The 18307-nt window shown below is 40.5% G+C and overlaps 1 protein-coding gene across 4 annotated transcripts in view; it reads left to right on the forward strand.

The window, feature by feature from the left end:
• The first annotated feature begins 281 nt into the window (after window positions 1–281).
• ARHGAP29 (Rho GTPase activating protein 29) overlaps window positions 282–18307 on the forward strand; it is an 82502-nt gene continuing 64476 nt past the window's right edge. The window contains exons 1-2 of one of the 4 annotated variants that reach the window (XM_010803297.4): window positions 282–439; window positions 15256–15347. The gene's annotated coding sequence lies outside the window, so the exon portion shown is untranslated. 4 annotated transcript variants of the gene reach the window in all.

Raw genomic sequence — 18307 nt, forward strand, 5'->3', positions numbered from 1 at the left:
AGGGTGTAAAAGGTGACTGATTCCTGAGGTTCCTCCGTCCGTCTTGCCACAAGCCGCACAGAGCTGCTAACACGTCCTGCAGGTATTAGGACCGCCAGCAGGCCAAAACGCAACTGACCGTCGGAACCCCGCGCGCGAGAGCCAGAGGCCGCCCCCACCTGCCGCCCGCGTCCGGCCCCGCCCCCTGGGCGCGCAGGCCAATGGGCTGGGCCCCGGGGGAGGCGCGAGGCCGGGGGCGCGGCGGCCGGGGGCGGGGCGGCCGGGGCCTGGGCGGTCGTTGCGGTAGCTGCAGGGAGCGCGGCGGCGACGGCGGCGGCTTGGCCGGGCGTCCGCGGGCCGTGGGGGATGGGGGCGGCGAGCTCCAGCCCTCGGCGGCGGCGGCGGCGGCCGTGAGTGTTGGGCGGGCGTCCGCGTTCGGGACGCGGGATGGAGCGCCGCGGTGAGTGTCGGGTGGCGGCGCTCGCACCAACCGTGGCGGCTGAGGCAGGGGTCTGGGGTCACCGGCGAATTGCCGTCCAGGGTCCGGGCGGCCCAGAAGGCGGCCAGAACTGGAAGCGCCTGCGGGCTGCGCTGAGGGTCGGCGGCGGGCCGGGCCGGTGCCCCCAGGACTCCTGGTCCTCCGGGAGGGGTCCTAGCGGATGAGGGGAGCGGCAGGGGAGGGAGAGCGGGGAGAGCTAGAGAGGGCGTCGCAGGTATCCGCGGACCCCGGTGCCCCCAGTTAGGCGACGCCGTCCCGGTATCTGGGGAAGAGAGTCTCGGGGTGGACTTTCCTCCCTTTCCAGTTCCCCTCGAGTGTCCTGCAGCCCCTCTCCCTTTTCTAACCATGTTCGCTCATCCGCCTTTAAGCGGAATTCTGGAAGGGGCTTCTTCACCCTCCCTGCCCCGCACTCTTACCCCCCCGCCTCAGCCCCCGCTTTTGGTTTCCTTAACCGGGTCTTCACTTTGGTGTTCCTTACTTGGGATCTTTTTGGAAGTTTAGTGCCATTTTCTCAAATTTTTGTCTGACAAATGCGAAAGCTGAGGTGAAATAACAAGACATTTCATGTTGCCTGTCTTCCTTTTCTTATCACATTTCGCCTCACCTAGGCCCGACTGTTTGTTTATTTATTTATTTGGCGGGGGGAGCGGTAATGAAAAGTAGAAAAACACTCAGTTCCGGTTCTACCCAAGTGCCCCGCTCCGGTGCGTCTCTGTCGGTCTTCACACTCCCTCTCTCTCCCACCACTCCGACCCTTCTGTCACACCCCTGTAGCTGTTCCTTCGCACGCGCACACACGCACCCGCTATCCCAGCCTGGTCCTCGGGTAAGCCCTGTGCTTTGCAGAATAGAAATTGACAGGCGGAGGATTGCAGCTCCCAGGAGGAGAGCAGGAGAGGGTATCCCTGTGAGCTTGTTTCCCGGGCTGTCCCAGGTCCCACAGTCCAAACCTTGGCCCGAGGGAAGGCCTTCCTTTGCCTTGAACAAAGTAGCCGGGGAGTCTCCTTGTCTTTGAGCCCCCTCTGACATTTCCAGGGTCCATCTCGCTTTTTCATCTCCACTCCTCTTTAGAGGGGAGGGTGAGGTTTGTTTACCAGCTACCCTCATGGACTGTTGTTTTGTTTTTGGTCGTTGACATCCCCTATCCACCTCTAATGGTGGATCTCTCTGTTAGGAGGTGAAAGCTGCAACACGGCACTGGAGCCAAAATAACCAAAGAACTATTTGTTTGACATTTACCTTTTACTTTTCTCTTCTTTTTGGGAATTAGCTTCGCCTCCTTGTTCGGTTTGAGGAAGTGTGTGTGTGTGTGGGGGGGGTAGTTTCCTGTTCAAGAAAAAGAATTCATAATTAAGTACGAAAGTGAATATTTAGAATGAGTAAAGAAATCGCAACAAATTATGGGTCTTGGAGATTTAAATCCCTTTCTTCAGAGATTTCTTCAGGCAGTTTGCCAGGAATGTATACTTGGAAATGCTTCCTGATTGTAGGAACTAAGCAAGTGAGGAACCCGGACACTTAAGCTTCATTAGCTTTATGGTTCAAATAGCCTTAGTCTCCTGATTCTGAGAAAAAGTCTAAAGTGGATTTGAAGAGAAGTAAGATAGGTCTGAGTTGAAAATTTTTCAGTTCCTAAATTGGCAGGAAGTAAAACTCTGGCTGAGATGAAGAAAGCACTGTTCATGGAATCGATGGTGGCTGGTCATTCCTGCTCTACCCACCTCCCTAAAATAGAATATCCACTAAATTATCAGCACCTTCTCTTCCCAGTGGTAAAAGCCCTTGATCTAGGAATGTGCGCTGCTTCAGCCACTGCTGTTGGTCTCAGTCGTTAGTACTGCTTGAACAAAGCTCATGACCAAAAGGTTCCCTGGAAAGATTTTCATTCCTGTACCATTGGTGATTGATTCAGCATTCACTCAGAAAATTTAGTTTGACACCACTTTATGTTAGAGAAACTTTCAGTCTATTGGGTAGAAGCAGGTAATTTCAAATAAATAGGGCCCAAGGCATAATATCTTGGGTTACCTGAGAAAAGTATGTTGAATGTCCTATGGGAAAGTAAAGGAATGACTTATTTTCAGTAGAGGAAATGAAAAGGCTTTTTGGAAGAAGTGATTTTTTTGTGAGATTGAAGTCAATTAAGAGAATGATTTTAATAAGCACAGAAGGCCAAACGATCCTTCTTTGCAGAGTTGCTGGTTATCGTAATGCACACATACAAGAGTATCATCAGTCAGCTTCTATGATTCTGCTTTGATGGCTACTTTGTTTTTGATTTCCCACCTATCTCCAGTATAATGATGAGCCACAACACAGAAAGATACATCCCTGTGTAAAGAAATAAGGAGGTTTAAAAGGAGGGTTAACAACACGTTTGGATATGATGAGGATTTTTGTGGACGGTTTGTACTTTCTGCTTTATCTTTTACTCTGATAAGCAAGAGCCCTTTGATGATACTGCCTCCCTGGGATAAGGTTTTTTCTTTTTCTCAAAAAATGCTCCAGTATTTATCCCTGAGAAAGTTTTCAAATACCATAGACTTTCTTTCTAAGGAAGAAGATGGAAAATATTTTGAAAAATATTAAGGGAGAGAAAAAGTTGAATTCAGGGATTATTTCAGTAGAACTTCCTGGAATTTTGTGGGCTTCCCAGGTGGCGCTAGTGGAAAAGAATGCCTGCCAATGCAGAAGATGTAAGAGACGTGGGTTCCATCCCTGGGTTAGGAAGATCCTCTGGAGGAGGGAATAGCAACCTTACAATTTTACTTTTAATTTACCTAATATTCCCTGAGTACTAAAATAATAAGAGATTTTTATACAGTATGAGTGAGTTTTGACAATTGTATACACTCATGTAATCCCCATAATCAAGATATAGAACATTTCCATTATTTCAAAAAAGTCTCACATGCAGAACTCCCCCCACTTTCCACACTACAAGCCCAGTCACCAGGCAGCCATTCCTGCTTTTTTGTTACTAAGAATTTGGTTCATCTTTTCTTTGTGCCTGACTTTCATTTAGCACGATGTTTTTGAGATTCACCCATGGTTTTTTGCTGTTATAGATATTTTATTGTTGAGTAGTATTCCCTTGTAAGGCTGTTGGCATTTATCTGTTGGCACTCGGATTGTTTCCAGTTTTTGACTATCATGAAAAAAGTTGCTGCGTACATTTGTGTATAGTTTTTGGATGAATGTATTTTTCATTTTGGGGAGTTAGATAAGGGAGTAGAGTTGCTGGCTTTTATGGTAAATGTATGTTCATGTGTATAAGGAACTGCCAGGCTGTTTTCCAAAGTGGTGTGTACCTTGTATAGCACCAGTGTGTGGGAGTTTTAGTTGCTGTACATCCTTCCTATCCCAGATTTCAGTCTAGCTGAAATTGAGAATTCCAGTAGACATCTGGTGGTATCTCATTGTGGCTTAAATTTGTGTTTCCCTGATACTAATGATGTTGAGCACTATTTCATGTGCTTACTGCCCAGTTGTGTATCTTCTTTTTTGAAGTATCTGTTCAGATCTTTTACTAATTAATTTCTTGTGCTGTTTGTTTTATTATTGAGCTAAGAGTTCTTGATGTAATTTGGATACAAGTCCTTTGTCATGTATTTCCTCCCGATTTGTGGGCTTAACAGTTGTCTTTCAAATAGCAGAAGCTTTACATTTCAATGAAGTTTAGTTAACCAGTTGTTTGTTTGTTTGTTTAATGGTTCTTGCTTTTTGTGTCTAAGAAATTGTTCCCTAGGTTTTCTATCCAAGTTTTCTTAGAATAGAGATCCTCAAACATATTCTTAAAGGACCAGATCATAAATATTTTAGGCTTACAGGCTACAGTACCTCAACCACTCAACTTTGCTGTTGTAGGGCAAAAGAAGCTAATGACTGTACATAAACAGCTGGGCATGGCTGTGTCCCCCCATAATTTTTTTAAATAAAAATATGCAGTTGCCTCTTCCAGCTCCAGTATTTAAAAGATTGATAGTTTTAGATAATACATTTAGGTCTATGATACATGTTGAGTTAACTTTAGGGTATGCTCTGAAGTAAGGATCATTTTTTTCTCATATGGCTATCAAGTTATTTCAGTACCATTTATTGAAAAGAACACCTTTCCCCCTATTGAATTACTTTAGCACCTTTTGAAAATATGTAGGTCTATTTGTAGACTATTCTGTTGATCTGTTTCACTCTCTATAATAATATCATATTGTTTTGACAACTGTAACTCTATAGTAAATCTTAAAATCAGACATGGATCTTCCAAATCTCTTCTTTTTTCAAAAATTTTTTGGCTGCTTAGATTTTTTACATATTATATACATTTCAGAGTCAGCCTATCAATTTCTGCAAAAACCTAGGAGAGATTTTGTTTGGGATTGCTTGAAATGACACATCACTTTGAGGGAAACGAAAGTCTTCAGCAGTTTTGAGTCTTCCAGTCTATGAGCATGGCATATCTACTGATTGATTTACTTCTTTAATTTCTTGCCACTAAAGTTTTATAGTTTTAAATTTAGGATCTTAGACATATTTTGTTAAATTTATTCCTAAAAATATCTGATTTTTTGATGTTATTATAATTGGTATTTGTTTCTAAGACGTCACTGTCCAATTGTTTGTTGCTAGTATTTAGAAATAAAATTGTAATATGTTGACCCTATATTCTGTAGCCTTGCTAAATTCATTTATTAGTTGCAGTAACTCATTTGTAGGTTTCTTAGAGTTTTTGAGATATGCAAACATGTCAATTTTTAATGAAGTGTTTTACTTCTTCCTTTTCAATCTGAATGTGTTTTATTTTTTTCTCTTGTTCTCTTGTACTAAGACCATCAGTAACAATAGTGTGTGTTAGTTCCTCAGTCATGTCCAACCCTTTGCGACTCCATGGACTGTATGTAGCCTGCCAGGCTCCTTTGTCCATGGAATTCTCCAGGCAAGAACACTGGAGTGGGTAGCCATTCCCATCTCCAGGGCATCTTCCTGACCCAGACATTGAACCCAGGTCTCCTGCATTGCAGACTCAGATTCTTTACCATCTGAGCCATCAGGGAAGCCCAGTAACAATATTGATCCTAATCTTAAAGTGGAAAACATAGGTAGTCTTTCATTATTGACCAAGATGTTAGCTGTAGATTTTTTGTAGATGCCTCTTAAAAGGTTGAAAAAATTCCTTTCTATTCCTACTTTGCTGACTGCTTTAATTATGAAAGTTTGCAAAATTTTGTCAGATGCTCTTTCTGCATTTATTAAGATCATCACATGTTTTTTTCGTCTATTGACTATTAAACTAAGCTTGATTCTTGAGACAAACCTTTCTTGGTTCTAATGTGTTATTTCTTTTAAATATTGTTGGGTTTGACTTGCTAATACTGTGTTAGGAAATTTGATCTGTAGTTTTCTTGTAATATATTTGTCTGCTTTCAGTATCAGAGTAATACTGACCTTATAAAATGAATTGGGAGGTTTCCCAACTCTTCTATTTTTTGAGAGTTTCTGTAGGACTATTTTATCTAGTTCAGTAGATTTCATTAGTGAGGCCATCTGGGTCTGCAGTTTTCTTTGTGAGGTATTTTAAATTATGAATCCATTTCTTTAAGTACATATAAAGTTACCCCAGATTTTCTATTTTGTGTGTTAGATCTGGTTATTTGTGTCTTTCAAGAAATTTTTCCATTTTATCAGATTTGAATTTCTTGGCAAAGTTTATAATAGTCTTGTTTCCCTTTTAACATCTGTAGGGTCTGTACTGATGCTCCTTATTTCATTCATGATATTAGTAATTTGTGTTTTCTCACTTTATTTTTTAATCAGTTCAGCAAGATATATATCTATTTAATCTATCTTTTCAAAGAACCGACTTTCAGTTACATTGGTTTTTCTCTGTTACCTGTCTTCCATATCACTGATTTCTTTGTTGTCGTTGTTCAGTTGCTCTGTCGTGTCCGACTCTTTGTGACCCTAGCTTTGACTGTTCAGGCCTTTGTTGGCAAAGTAATGTCTCTGTTTTTTAATGTGCTGTCTAGGTTTGTCATTGCTTTTCTTCCAAGGAGCAAGCGTCTTTTAATTTCATGGCTGCAGTCGCCATCCACAGTGATTTTGGAGCGCAAGAAAATAAAGAAATCACTGATTTCTACTCTTACCATTATTTCCTTCATTTTACTTACTTGCTGTTCAATTTGCTCTTTGCTTTATAGCTTGAAGTAAAAGCTTAAACCATTGATTTTAGATCCTCCTTTCTTTTTCATTGTTCAAGTATTTTATTTATTTTTAGAAATCTTTTTATTTTATATTGTCATATAGCCAGTTAACAATGTTGTGATAGTTTCAGGTGGACAGCAGAGAGACTTAGGCATACAAATACATGTATCCATTCTCCCCCAGACTCTCCTCCCACCTAGCCTGCCACATAACATTGAGCAGAGTGCCATGTGCTATACAGTAGGACCTTGTTGGTATCCATTTTAAATATAGCAGTGTGCACATGTGGATCCCAAGCTCCCTATCTCTTCCCCCCCATCCTTCCCCCTTGGCAACCATAAGTTTGTTCTCTGTGAGTCTGATTTTGTTTTGTAAATAAGTTCATTTGTATCATTTCTTTTTAGATTCTGCATGTAGGGGATGTCATAGGATAATTCTCCTCTGTCTGACTTTACTCAGTCTGACAATCTCTAGATCCATCCATGTTGCTGCATATGGACCCTCCTTTCTTTTTAATAATGTATCTAAAACAGTGTATTTCTCTAACTACTGCTTTTACTGTGTAACTTACCCATTTTGGAATATTGTGTTTTCATTTTTATTCAGTTCAAACTATTTTCAAATTTGCCTTGGGAAAATGTGACCCATGGATTATTTAAAAATATATTTTATAATTTCCAAATATTTGGTGATTTTCCTACTGTTATTTAGTCTATATTTAATTTTGTTTGGGTCAGAGAACATACACTGTATGATTTCAGTTCTCTTAAATTTATTGGGACTTGCTGTATGGTCCTACATATATCTTAGTGAATATTTTGTGTGTATTTGAAAAGACTGTGTATTCTGTCATTGGGTAGAATTTTCTATAAATGTGTGTCAGGCAAGTCAAGTTGATTGATAGTATTGTTTAAATTTTCTATATCCTTACAGATTTTCTCTTATTATCCTATCAGTTAATGAGAGAAGATAATTGAAATCTTAACCATCATTGGGATTTATCTATTTTTCCTTACATTTCTGTCAAGTTTTGTCTTACATATTCTGAAGGTCTATTTTTAGGTGCATACACTTTAAGATCATGTCTTTAAGATGAATTAACTCTTACTGTTATAAAATGTTACTCTTTATCCTTGTCAGATTAAAAACTGCTTCTGCTTTCTTAAGATTAGTATTTACTTGGTGTATCTTTTTGTGATGTTTTACTTTCAACCTACTTGTGTCTTTTATATTTTACGTCTCTTTCTTACAGGCAGTTTGTAATTGTGTGTGCTAAGTTACTTCAGTCATGTCTGACTCTTTGCAATCCTATGGATTCTAGCCTGCCAGACTCCTCTCTGGTATTCTTCAGGCAGGTTGCCATGCCCTTCTCCAAGGGATCTTCCTCACCCAGGGATGGAACCCATGTCTGTTATGTCTCCTACATTTTCAGGCAGGTTCTTTCCCACTAGTGCCACCTGGGAAATCAGTATGTAATTGAATCTAACTTTTTTGGAGATTGTCCAGTTGTCCAATTTGACCAGTGCTGCCTTTTTATAGGGGTGTTCAGATAATTTATATTTAATGTAATTATTGATATGATTGGGTTTAAGCCTATCGTCTTGCTGTTTGTCTTTAATTTTTCTCATCTGTTCTTTGTTTCTTTTCCTCTTGTTCTGCCTTCTTTTGGATTGACCAATTTTTTGAAATTCTATTTATAACTGCTGCTAAGTCGCTTCAGTCGTATCCGTCTCTGTGCGACCCCATAGATGGCAGCCCACCAGGCTCCCCGTCCCTGGGATTCTCCAGGCAAGAACACTGGAGTGGGTTGCCATTTCCTAACTACTGTTGGCTTATTAACTGTACCTCTGAAGATTTAATATACATTTTAAATTTATTATAATATGCTTTCAAATAATAATATGATATTTCACATATAGTGTAAGAACCTTACTTGCATTTCCCTCCTTCCTTAGTTTTTGTTATTGTGATACTTTTTGCTATTCTACATATGTTGTAAATGCCACACAGATTGCTATTATATTTGTTTTAAATGTCCGTATTTTTTTTAAAAAAGAAATTTACAAAATGAGGCTTGTGTTGAAGCTTCATTTGAGGTGAGTCTAGAATATTATTTTATTAGGGCTGGTCTCCATGTACTACTAACACATGTCCTTCTGGGATCTCTCCTTAAGTATTCCATAGATCTCTCTGCTCTGGCTGATGAAAACTCAGAGGTCTCCTAGCCTTGTGAGAGCCCTGGAAATTGTTCAGCTACAGCTCCTTGGAAATTCTTTGTCCATCCTTGTGGGGATTCACCCTATACATATACAGCTTTCAATTCAGCAAGAAAATTAAGGAGTTGCCTATGCAGATTTCTGGAGCTCTTTCTCTGCCTACCTTCTTCCTCTCTGGTACTCTGTTGTACTGATCCCAGAGCTATGATTGCTCTTTCCTCAACAAGAGCACCACACTCTGTTTGGCTTCCTCCTTCTGTTCCATGGTCTAGAATGTGCCTCCAGGCAGAAAGTTGGGGTGACTTGTAGGGATCACCTCATTTGTTAGTGATTCCATCTCTCCAGGATCATGGTCCTGTGCTGTTTATAGTCTGATGTATGAAAATAATATAGTGGAAGGGCAAATCTCAGTTATTCCTGCATTGATGTAGTCAAAATTTTAAGACTTTTTTAAAATCTGGAAATTTTTTTCATCATTTTAGTACAGTTTATTTAAGAAACTGTTGTTTGCTCTATAAAATGGTGCACAGTCTAGACTTTACCGAGTGCATCCTGTGATGTAATTTAACATATTCTCTTGTCTTCTGTATTGCTTATAAAGTGGTAATTGGATCTAGAGCAGAGTTTCTCAATCTTGGCAGTTTTTGGCCATTTGGGGCTAGGTAGTTCTCTGCTGGGGTGGACGTAGGGTTGAGGGGTGCTCTCTTGTGCAGGTGGGATGTGTAGCGGCATCCTTGGCCTCTATTCACTAGATGTCAGTACGATTCCTTCCCAGCTGTGAGAACCAAAGGTGTCTACAGACACTGTAAAATGTTTTTGGAACAATGTTCTATTATGAAAAGTATGCTAGGTAGCTACAGAATCAATTTCAGGAATATGAAGATCCCTACCCAGCAAAAATAGGAATACTTATTATAAATGTTAACACTGAAGAGAACACATGGAAAAGATTTTAACAGTATGGAAGTTGAAGTTTCTCAGAGTGACAGAAAAGTAACATCACAGAGGATAAGAATTTCTGTTTTAGAAGGGAAAAATACTTGAGACAATAATAATGTAAAATGGTAAAAACAATTTTAAGATATTGGACTTCTATGATAGATATACAGATGGTTTTACTTTTTCTTTTTTTAAAATGGTTTATGATTTAATTATAAACCAAAAATTTTAGAGTTGCAGAAAGGTTTTGTTTTAATAGTGTACTTTTTCATACTAGAAACTCACTTGTGTGACATAAAATTTCTTTAAACAAAATGTAAATTAGGGAGAATTAATAAAATAACCCCTTTAATTTAAAACTATAGTTTTCACTGTTTCCAAATACCCTGTTCCTCCTTAGTAAGGAAAAAGAGTAGAAAAGATGACAGATAATTAATACATTTTTTAAAAAGATTTAAGAGGAGGATTGGGATTGAGAGACTTCTCAAAATTTCCCTCAGATAACAGTACTTATAAGTTAATTGTCCAGTATTCTTCCAGGAGCCACTCTGTTGGTTCTGTGCACAATAGTTGGCTGTTTTGATATGGTTTAAAGGTAGATCTGGTGGGAAGGGTCTTGAGTTAACCCAGAGCAGATCCAGCGGGCGGACTTCCCTCTGTTGAGCTCTCTGAGGGTTACCCAGCCTCTACCTTCCATGGCTTTAGAATGCTTTCCTCTCTTCCCCATTGATGTCCTTCAGTTTAGTCCTCAGTGGTTTCCATGATGAGTGTCTCTGGTGCATCATTCTCTTCCAGTAGGATTTGAAGGAGCATTTGATTGTTAGATGTCCCTAGCATTGTTAGTTCTTTTTATCTTGACACAGTTATGTTTAAAGTTTAATGGGTAAGTTTTCAAAAATTAAATCTGCAAAATGATAGTAGAGCCCAAGTAATTGAGGAGCCTGAGGTTCTCATATTTTTCTTTTCCAGTAACAACCTAGGGGCTTAATTAGGATCACTTGCCCAGAATTGTTTGGGTGTGAGAAGTGTCTTTCTTCCTTTTCTTGTTAGTGAGTAGTCCCCCTATTTCTCTTTCTGTCTTCCCTGTTCTGTCTCCATCTTATTTTCTCTGCCTTAACTTGTCCCTGAATCTTTCTTGGTCTTCTTTCTCTCCTCTCCACGATTGTTTCTCACCCTCCCACATCTCTCATGGTGTTTTTCCTCTCCCTCCCTCCCATGTGCTCCTTTCTGTCTTTTCACACCACCGCTTCTATCTCACACATGAGGACCTCGTGCACCACATTGTCAGTTTAACTTTAATAAGGAACACAATCCTCTTTATTAAGGGAGTGGTGATTAATGGAGTAAGAGTACAAAATTATTAATATACAGGTATTTTATTTTTTAAGTAAAAAGCAATGATCCACATTTTGCAACCATGTATTATTGTTTAGTCCCTAAGTTGTGTCTGACTTTTTGTGACTCCATAGACTAGCCCTCCAGACTCTAGCCTTTCCCAGGTAAGAATATTGGAGTGGGTTGCCATTTCCGTCTCTATGCTAATATACAGGTATTTTAAAATAGATATAAAAGAGTGTTTGAGATTGAGTAACTTTCTTATATTTCTTCCCCAAACCTTTTCTTAGGATTTAATTAGGGTTGCAGTGCTCCAGCCCCCTTTTGGACTGGGATCCCTGCCTCTCATTAGTTTGTTTCAGTTCAGGGCATCATCAGTTTCCATGGTGAGAGTCCATGGCGCGTTGTTCTTTTTAAGTGTGATTAGGAGAGTTTGGATTTAGGGTTTCCTTAGTATCTATGGCATGTCCTTGATACTGTTGTTTTTGAAGTTTGAAGGGTAAATTTGTGTAAGTTGAATCTGAAAATTCCAATGTGGAGCTAAAGTAACCAAGGAGCTGAGCGTTTTCAGATTTATCTTTTATAAAGTAGCACCTGAAGGGCCAAATTTGCTTTATTTCCCCAACATTGTTTTTAGTAAAAGAGTTCAAAGATACGAGAGGTGTTCCTCTTCTCTTTGCCAGTGAGTATTTTCTCCCTGTCTTGCTACCTCATTTGTTGGCTCTATCGTGCTCACTTCCTTTTTCTGTTTCTGGAAGTAGGTGGCCGCTCTTTTCTCTTTTTTTTCTCATTATCTTCTTTCTGCCCTCACTTGTTTCTGTCTTCCTTGGTTTTGCCTCTCTCCGCAGTTTCCGCTTACTCTTCTTCCTCACACTCACTTGTCTTTTTATGCATTCTCCCCGTGTGACCATTTTTTTTCTCTGCCTCCAACACTAAGCTTAGCCACCCTTACCCTCCCCATGGGCCCTGTTTCTCCATCAGTTCTTCAGTTCTTTCTGAATGTTCCAGCATGAAGATAACTGATAAGGCTTGTTTTCCTGAGTAGAATGATGTGGAAACCTATGTGCTTTCGGCCCCTGCTGCTTTCTTTAGTTATTCCATCTTTCTCAGACATTTTTTCTCATTCCGAGCGAGTTTGCAAGTGCAATTGAAGTAATATATAGGTCTAAGTGGGAAATAGGACCCTGTACAGAGGGTAGAGTAGTTAGTTGGTTTTGAGGAAGTTTATTTTTCTGAAAAGGAGTCAGGCTTGTGTTACACTTTTACCTGCTTTGGATCGTGTTTTTGTTTTCTTAAGAGTTGGAGAGAGAGGGACGAGGTCGTCAAAAGAAGTACCTCATAAAAAAATGTAGATTGTTCATCCAAGAAATTTTCGTTTGTCAGATGTAGTCATCAGGTGACCTATTCCTAAGGTTCCTCCGCCCGTTCTGCCACAAGCCACACGGGGCTGCTAACACGTCCTGCAGCGCTCAGGACCGCCAGCCGGCCAAGGTGCAGCTGACCGTCGGAACCCCAGGCGCGTGAACCAGAGGCCGCCCCCACCCGGGCGCGCAGACCAATGGGCTGGGCTCCGGGGGGCGGGAGGCGCGAGGCCGGGGGCGGGGCGGCCGGGGTTGGCGCGGTCGTGGCGGTAGCTGCAGGGGCCGCAGCGGCGGCGGCGGCTTTGGCCGGGCGTCCGAAAGCCGTGGGGGATGGGGCCGGCGGCGGCGGCCGTGACGGCCGTGAGTGTCGGGCGGGCGTCCGCGCCCCGGACGCGGGATGGAGCGCCGCGGTGAGTGTCGGATGGCGGCGCTCGCTCCAGCTGCCGTGGCCGAGGCAGGGCATTGGGGTCACCGGCGAGTTGACGTCTAGGGTCCGGGCGGCCCAGGCGGCGGCGGGAAGTGGAGGCCACTGCGGGTGCGCTGATGACCGGCGGCGGTGGGCCGGTTCGGTGTGCCCAGGACTCCTGGTCCTCAGGGAGGGGTCGGACGGGACGAGGGGCGCGGCAGCGGAGGGGGAGCCGGGAGGGCACGAGCGGTGGCCCTGAGCGGATGAAGAAGATAATAAAAGCAAACACTTAGCGTGTCCCACGTTCGGCATGCTGTTTCCTAAGTGCGCTACACATTTTAACCTCCTGAGAGTTCCACGATTATTTAATTTTTCAGATGGGAAAAACGTGTCAGAACACACAGGCTAGTAATTGGCAGCGTGACTTCAACTCAGGCAGGTTTGCTCCAGAATCTGTGCTCTCTATCGCTACAGAGTTGATCTGACCCCGTCCTACCCCACCTGCCCTGACAGCAGTCCTCTCTTCAGCTGGGTCTCATTCCCGATTTTAGGATTTCCGTGGTTGCATTGTTTTCGTCTCTGTCTTTTGGGCTGAGTGAGGGGTTTTTCGTTCCGAGGCCGCGTAAGCCTCAATGGCCTTTCCCAGGTCTGCTGTGGACGTTTTAAGGGCTGGACTTTTTTTTTTTTTTTTCCTTTTTGACGGCTGAATTTTCAAGCCTGAGACGTTTCATACTGCAGCTGTTAGTAACTCACGAATCTCTTGTCTCCCTGTTCATTTTTCTTGACTGTCTTCCTCAAGACCGAATTGGGCTTATAACTTTTCGGAGAGCAGGATTGTTGGTTGCTAAAGGCGGGAGCTGAGTGCACCTTCTCCAGGCGTCTCCTAGACGGTATCTCTTGTCCATCGCTATCAAAGCCGGACACACTTTTTGGTTGCTCCATTTTCCCACTCTGTTTAAACGCTGAAATGGAGAACGTGGTCTTTGGCTTTGGGTAGTTTTGGCTGGTCAAGGGAGAGCCCTGCCCGTCAGGAATGCTAGACATTCTGGAGGCGTGGGAGGTTGGGCAGCTTCATCTTCTTTAAACGTGCTGAGTTCTGACTGCACTGGAATGAAGTGTATGAGTATTGCATGCCTTCCTTTAGAAATTAATTATTTGCATATTACTGATAAAAGTTTTCAACATTCCCCTCTTCTCTTTTAGTGAGAAGTGCATTTAAAAAGACCTCCAGGGTGAATTTTCCTGATTTTTTTTTTTAAACATCTCTAAGATTCTTACCAATCAGAAATTGTGTCGAAATAGCAGATTTCTAAAATATATAGCAATTTTTCCTGAGGTAGAAATGGTAAGATTGGGAATTGAATACAGATATTTGAGGTTGTTTCAGTTTTCAATTAGGCAGCCCGGTGCCTAAAATGAAAATACTTCTGTAAGGAGACATTTGGGGTGGAGGAACGTGAGGCAAGAACATTTGATAAACGCAGTCTACTGAAGTCTTGGAAAAGACACATTCCAGGGTACCAGAAGTTAGTGTTCACATTTCCGATGCATATATTACTTAGAATTTGGAACATACAGAGAAAGTAGTTTTGCACAGTAGTTTTCTCTTTGCTACACAGCTCTTTGTGAAGTGGATAATATGTGTTTTTTTTATATTAATGACTTGGAGTTGGAAGAAATGCAAGAGAATTAGAAGAGTTTCACAAATATTTTGCTCAACAATCTGTTTGCACAGTTCAAACTTCACTTGGAAGTCGTATTTAGTAGGCTTCCACAAAGTCAGTGACGTTTCTGGAATTGTTTCCAGTCCTATATTTCATGGTCACAATTTACAGATATATTGTAATGAAGCCGCATGTTGTTCATTACTTACATATGTCTACAGTCGCCTGCAGTAAAGCACTGCTAATGATAATGGCTAATAGTTATTGCACCTTCATGATGAACCAAGTGTTGTGCTAAGTGTGCTTTCCGTATTATTATCTCATGTAATTAAATTTACAGTTACAGTATCTGGTAACTACATTTTATGTTCCCACCAGCTAGAGGTTCATTTTGGGACATGAGAAAGTAATGTGGGTGATCTTGGAAAGTGTATATCCTCCAAACTTTCTCACTGCTTGCTAAGTCGCTTCATCATAGTTCAGTTTTGTGAAAGTATGGATTAACTTTATGTTAACATTTTTTCAACTGTATTGTTTCCTTTTTTTAGTTTGAAATATGAAAAGTAGTAAAGTGTATATAGTAAAAATAAAGTGTAGTACATTACTCACCATAATGCTGACTCCTCACATCCCCATCATTTTTGTTTGTTTACAGATAGTCTTGACTAAAAATGTTCAAGCATTTTTGAAACACTCTATAACTTTGAGCTACTAATTTGACAGTTGAAGTAAAATAGTTTTACTGAGGTGGGTGATTTGTTTTATTTGAAGCTTGTGATATACGCTTTAAAACTTATAACCATCTTTTTACCAGTGACAATGACCAGTTTTCTAATTTACTAAACTAAAAGCCATCAAAATTAATCACAGTGGCTTTACTAAGTAAGCTGAAAAAGTGATAACTTAGGCAAATAGTCTTCTAAATTAATGGTTTGTAAAAGAGCTGCCCAAACAAGACACTTGAGTGTTGTTTTGTTTTTGTTGGAGGGGAGACTTAGGTATAATAGTGCCCCCTAAATTGTCCTAAGTTCATTTTAGAAGTTATTTACACATTTAAGAATTAATGTTAGATAGGTTTGAAACTAGAGTAAATGTAGAAATTGCATTTCCAGAAATGATTTGAGGATAACAATATTGAATAAAGGACTTTTAAATGTTATTAAAGAAGTGTCAGGACACCTTATTTAATAATCGGAAGTAGAGGAACAGTAATAGAAATCCACCTTTGATTTCAGTCTTATATACCCTTGCCTTTACTCAACTTTATATGCCTTTCTTTTTTTGAAAGATACTATTTTAGAGACAGATTTTTAAAAACAATTTCTGTTTTCCATTCAAGACACTGAAACAAACCAGAGTTAACCATTTTATTTCTATAAAAATTAATTAAAATTTTGTAAAATTATAAAGTTTATAAATTCATTATAAATTGCTTATTCATTATTGTTCATTATTCATCCTGGAAAATCATTACTTATTCAGACACTTTTGAGTTTTTCATCCCTCATTCTGCTATAAGCAGAGAACAAACACATGGTTAGCAAACATTGGTCATGATTGCCTTGAGATTATAGTCTGGATAGGGAAACATGAATCATCTATGGGAACTTGGATAAGTGCAGTGATGGAAAGGATAAGATGCTATAAAGCATCCAACAGGAAATTCTGTTCTAGTTTGGTGGCGGTGGTGGTTATGAGGCAGGGGAGGTCCAGGAAGGCTTCTTTGAACTGAGATCAGAATGAGTAAACAAAGAGGAAGAATAGTCCAGGCAAATAGAACTGTATATAGACAAGACCCTGTTGAGTCCAACAGTTGGTGTTTTTCAGGTTGTAGGGACAAAATCCATAGTAAGTCTCAGAGCAATTTGATGGGTTACCACTGGCATTTTAAAAAACAAAATGGAACAGGAAAGAAAACATCTGAGTAAGAAAACATCACCTGGCTCCTTAGCCAGTATCTGTTTTATGTTTATGCATTCCTGCATGCATACACCACACACAAACATACTTAATATGTATACTAGCTCCTGATATAAAATTATTTTCTCTACAAGTCATGGTAAACAAATATTATTGAAAAAATGAGAAAGAGGTGTGTGGGTGGCCAGAGTGCTGAGAGTGTTGAGTAGGAATTTGACTTCAGATGACATTGCAGAAATAGATAGAAGGCAGATCTCATGTTGAACCTTGTAATGCACAATAGCTTCTCATTGTCCTTTGGAAGAGTTTTGAACAGAGAAATAACAAGAAATAACATGATGAGATTCATGTTTTGAAAATGAATACCTTTGTAATGAGACACTACCTATGGAATGAACAAGAATGAATGTGGAGAAATCATTAGGAAATTAGTAGCAGTAGCTCAGACAAGAAATCATAGTTATTCAGCTAGTGTGGTAGTAGAGATAGAATTAGAGAGTAAAAAACTGTGGATGGCTGGGGCGGGGCGGGGGTGGGGTGCGGTAATCTGTGGAGTTGGGCAATGTATAGTAAAGAGTAAATGATACAATTTTATATGTTACATGTAACCCAGAAATGAATATTCCATAGAACTTTCTACTGTAAATTTCACAGAAGTCCTTAGTCACTCTACCATTTTCAAAGTATCCAAATATCCAAGACAAAACATTTGGTAAATATTTCAATGATAATGCTTGAGCTAATTTAATTCCTCGAGTCATTTCTCTTTTGATTTCAAGAGATATAAACAAAGTTAGGACTTTTAATTCCAGGAAGATAAAATGTAAGGATGAAGCAGAAACATAGTAAGGTTTTCCTTGAGTTCCAACTGTGTACCCAGTTTAGGTGTTTTAAATGAAGTATTTTAATTTTTATGTTCCCTTTTAATCTTCACACAGCCTATAACCAAATTGTGCAGGTTACTAAGTATTCAGCTAGGATTCAAATCTCAGTCTTTGTCATAACAAAGATTGTGTTTTTATTATATCACCATGAAATTACCAAAAATATTGCTCCAGTGATCATATATTTATTTGTTCAGTCCAAGTGTGTCGTCATTGACTCAAAGGACATGAGTTTGAATAAGCTCCGGGAGATGGTAAAGGACAGGGGAGCCTGTGTGCTGCAGTCCATGGGGTAGCAAAGAGGCGGACACGACTGAGTGACTGAATAACAACAGTGTGTCAGATTTGTGGACATGCTTAGAACTTAATTTCAACAGAGAAGTATTCTTGATGAAAAGTGATAATCCAGAGTGTGTGTGTGTATTGTTGTTTAGTTCATGGGGTCACAAAGAGTCAGACATGCTTGAGCGACTAGCACTTCACCAAAGTTGTCAGTTGTGTCTGACTCTTTGCGACCCCATGGACTGTAGCCTACCAGGCTTCTGCATCCATGGGATTTTCCAGGCAAGAGTCCTGCAGTGGGCTGCCATTTCCTTCTCCAGGAGATCTTCCCAACCCAGGGATTGAACCTGGGTCTCCTGCACTGCAGACAGATGCTTTACCATCTGAGCCACTAGGGAAGCCCAGAAGAGATGATTAACAGTTTGTCAGGTCAAACATAGGAATGATGGAAGGGAGACTTTGAAAACAGGCCTTTCTATTTTCAAAGCTCATATTTCACCTTTATTTTTGAAGGTGAGGTCATAGTGGGAGAATATGTTCTTCTACTAAGTGACATTTCAGAACAACTTTTATAGCTTAAAAAATTCTGTGCCCTAGGAATTAAGAGGAAGTTTATTAAGA

Source organism: Bos taurus, chromosome 3, assembly GCF_002263795.3.
Source record: "Bos taurus isolate L1 Dominette 01449 registration number 42190680 breed Hereford chromosome 3, ARS-UCD2.0, whole genome shotgun sequence".
In the NCBI taxonomy this organism is placed as follows: Eukaryota; Metazoa; Chordata; class Mammalia; order Artiodactyla; family Bovidae; genus Bos; species Bos taurus.